The sequence below is a fragment of the Raphanus sativus genome, unplaced genomic scaffold (assembly GCF_000801105.2).
Source record: "Raphanus sativus cultivar WK10039 unplaced genomic scaffold, ASM80110v3 Scaffold0504, whole genome shotgun sequence".
Classification (NCBI taxonomy): domain Eukaryota; kingdom Viridiplantae; phylum Streptophyta; class Magnoliopsida; order Brassicales; family Brassicaceae; genus Raphanus; species Raphanus sativus.
Genome location: NW_026615822.1, coordinates 32819 through 37136, shown reverse-complemented (window position 1 = coordinate 37136; position 4318 = coordinate 32819). Strand labels below are relative to the sequence as shown.

The 4318-nt window shown below is 32.7% G+C and overlaps 1 pseudogene; it reads right to left on the bottom strand.

The window, feature by feature from the left end:
• Window positions 1-122: 122 nt before the first annotated feature.
• LOC130502320 (cellulose synthase-like protein G3) lies at window positions 123-4103 on the bottom strand (annotated as a pseudogene).
• Window positions 4104-4318: the final 215 nt, after the last annotated feature.

Below are 4318 nucleotides of genomic sequence, written 5' to 3'. Positions count from 1 at the left end.
GAGACGTTTGTACTCGCATGCATAGATATCATTCTTGCTTACTCCTTGAAACTTTTGAGGAAACTGCACGTAACCTAAACCGGATTTGATTTAGGGTCAGTTAGATAGCACAAGGCACGAACCGGGGTTGTAGGATCGTTCGAGTACATGTCACAGTCTAGTGTTAGAATGACCGGTGAATTTGTAATCACCCCAGACACTCGTAGCTACAACGAAAAGAAAACATTAACTTAACTACAAGTCTACAACTAGACCAAAATGCTAGATATTTAAACCAAATTAAAAAACCAGTTTAAAAGGTAGGTCTATAGGTGATACCAAGGTGTTAAGAGCACCGGCTTTGAAATGATGTGGTTGAAACTTTACTCTTCTCCCGTGATACATAGATTAGGTTTGGCACTATATACTTTCCTGTATGGCCCATGCCTGTCTCGCTATTTTGCAACACCTGCTCTCAGATTAATTAAGTTAAGATTTGCCACCTAAAATGTGTTGTTTGAAAGAATTGCTCTATGAAAAATAACATAGAGCAGACTATTATTCAAATGTATAGTAGTGAGCGTAATTTTTATAAACCTTTTATATATAAAATAAAATACCTGAATAATAGTGGGGTGTTCTTGACGAGTGAGAATTTGTGGGTCCACAAATCAAATACTCCACGAAAGTGATCGCATGTGATATACTCAGTCTCAACCTTACCACTATCAACCACATGTTCTACTCTGCTCTTCATATCTTCGTACAGCATCTGCTCCACCACACGATCGATGATTACAAATACATGTTTGTTAGTATACGATAATTCCATATATACATGTTTGTTAGTATATAATTCTTTATTTTTGTGCAATGTTAGTATATAACTTAGTATTTTTGTCTCATTGTCTCTTATGATTTTCTCAATCAATATTTATTTATTGTGAAAAATAATTAGAGTTGTATAATATACTGTCCTTTTATGTTAGAGATACGTATCATCGGTTGATAATACTTACATATATGTAGAAGGACTCCTATATTTTAAAAGAAAGTATTAGCAAGTCCTATCGTTTTGAAGAAAGTAATTAGGTTACAAGTGCGAGTCTTAATCTTATCGTTTAAGAGAAATCATCATTTTCAAAAAGTATAGGAGAAATTATCAATTTTGTTTGGCAAAAAATGAAATCATCAATGTTAAAAACAATTAATAAATGAATAAAGGTGATGCCATAGTTACCCAAAATCTTGGGAACATAAACATTATCGTCGAGTAGATACGATAAGGACTCATAAGAGCATCTCCATTGAAAACTTTTAACAGAGGTTCACATTTTTTTCAAGAAAAAAAAGAAATGAAAAATTTAATAATTAAAAATTAAAAAAGATGAATCCCAAAAGGGATTCACCAATGGAGATGCTCTAAGGTTGTGAAGGATTTGACCCTTCAGCACAAGTTGCACAACAATGACTCTCCTTTGTTTTAAAATACAGTCAACTTTGTTTTGTCTGTTCCCACTTATTGTATTTTTGCTTGTCTTTACAAGATTTATTACGTTCTGATCTTTTCTTTTTTGTTAAAACTTAAAAGGCATGTTATGCTTATTCCATAACTCAAAGTAATTAAAATTAAAAAGTATTTGTAAATTTTAACGAAAGAACTAGATTATGACCCGCACGCCTGTGCGGATGATTTTTTAAACGATTATATTAATCATAATTTTGTTACATCCTTGATTGTATATAATTTTACAACTAACGAATACAGACCCATTGTGTATAATATGATTTTATATTTATATACATCAATTTTATGAATTGTTTTATAATAGCTTAACGTATTTGGTTAGTTGTGGTTATCATTTTAGATTTGTCATTTTAAAAAGACTTACGTTGGATTTGTTGTATAAAAAATGAATAATTCCATGTACAGCTTGTTCATTATAAATAGGTATGTAATATGTTGATTTTAATGGAAATTGGAATTTATAAAAAATGATATCATATTAGGAAATGTTATAGCTTAGAAATAGGAGGTTTTATGTAAAGATTGATATCATAATATTAGTTGGTGTGATTGATTAAATATATGAGCTGTTATGGAATCTTAGTAATACGGTTGAGTCTATCAGCATGTTAATCTAACTATTTGGGTGGTTTAGCAATGTTTTAAAACGATGGTGTTTAAAGCTAGTGTCGTTATATTGTAAATATTAGAAAAAAGCTAGTGTTAAAAAAATTGATAAACCCATAAACTTAATATTGATTAGATTGTGCTTAAGAAATCGTGATCAATCTTTTGGTTTGGTTTGTAATAGGTTAGCCAATAGCCAAAAATTATTTGTCATATGTTTAATGGAGTATTGAGTTATAATAATATAAGGTATGTTCTGGTTGGTCATTATTGGTTTCGAATAAAAAAGGTACGTGATGGTCTGATTTAATTAATTGGATTGTATGCTGTATCGGAAATGAATGGGTTAAGGAAAGTTTAAAATTACTATATTTAGATCAGTGACATATAATTGTAATTATTAAGGAAAATTCATGGTGAAATTTTATTTGTACTTTAGTTTTAATAGTTTAGATACTAAATGAAAACACTACCTAAATTACTTAACTAAGGGTCTGACTGGTGTAACTGCAGCGGTTGCGGTTGCGGTTGCGGGAGTTTGCTGGTGTGGGTGGTTGCAGTTTTAAGCGTTTTCTAGAGATTTGTACGACTGGTACAGCTGTTAGAAATTGTTGCGTTTGCAGGACTCTTATGACTGGTAAACTACCAAACGTAACATCTGTTAAATAATAATTTAACAATATTTACATTTTATGTAATTATAAAAATATTAAAAATCATAAAATATGATAAATATAAAATTTATATTTATAAAATCATATTATTCAATTTTAAAAATTTATAGAAAACATTTTAGTTTTGAATTTTTATAATATAAATTAAAATATAATATGAATACATTTTACAATTTCTATTATTTCAATTGAAATTTTTTATTAGATATTTTTAGTATTATTTTTATTTATTCTGTTTTTAAAGAAAAAAAATTTACCTTCCCGCAACCGCCCGCAACCGCAAACGTTAGCTGGAACCAGTTTTTAATTTTAAGAGGTTCGGAGCGGTTTGAAGCGATTTGTAGCGTTTTCTATGATTGTTTCGAAACGCCAACAACCGCTATGAACCGCAAAAGCTGCGTTTGCGGGTGGTAGCGGGAAAACCAGTCAGCACCTAAGTGTAACAGTCATCGCAACGTAATACGTACGTCTATGCACTTCTCGAAATAGAAATAAAAATAAAAAATATTCTAGTATGTGATTTTGATATAATACATACCTTAAGTTCATCTTAATATTACCAGCTTAAGATATAATACATACCTTAAGATTATCAGCTTCGTCGTCCCAAGTATGTGATTTTGATGAAAAATACACTTCAGGAGATCGATCTTGAATATTGTTATTCTTGCAATATGGCAGCCAATGCTTAGAGAACTTGGCAGCTTCCATCAAAGCAAACAAGGTCAAAGATGATCCTCCATCGTCCGATACATAGACTGAGACCTTGTCGGACGGATAATCGAAGGCCATCGCAGATAAAGCAGTGTTGACCACCATCATGGGAGGCTCCTTGTACGGATCAGCCGTGCATATAAACACATCCAACTTCGGAAACTCCTCTTTCGGTTTAGCTGCGTATATCTCAGGGTACTCGGACCGATGAACCGGGTTAAACCGGAGGAAAGCTGAGGTGGCCCACATGAAAGCGAGAATGACATCGGAGAGTAGAAGTAGAGATGTTATTAGGGTTGTGTCTGCTGTGAGAAGTGAGTTAACGTGATGGTACATAAGGGCTAAGATGCCACACGTGTGAATTACGGCGTATATTCTGTATGGAACGGTGCGCCGGCACGGATGACACGTGTGGAGGGTTGTGTCGCCGACTGAATGTTTTCTATTATGAGCCTCCATCGTTTAAATTTCTCTCTCTTTTTTTTTTTCGTTATAGACCCAAATAGTTCTGAAGAAGATTGATAAGTAAAACAAGGGTCACTCACCACTAATATATTATTTATAGGCGAATTTCTTTGGAGAAGGAGCAAGTGTTTTTTTTTTTTTGATAACGGAGCAAGTGTTTTACACCACACTTTTAAAGATTTTAATATATATAATATGTATGCAAATTAAGTTCAGAATAAGTATTGTACGTAGAAACAGGATTGTACGTAGGGCGATGTGGAATATAGCAGAGATACCAGTTGTGATGGCGAAATGGTCCCCTTTGACTGAAGACATTGAGCAAGAAACACACTCGATACCACTGTGGGTG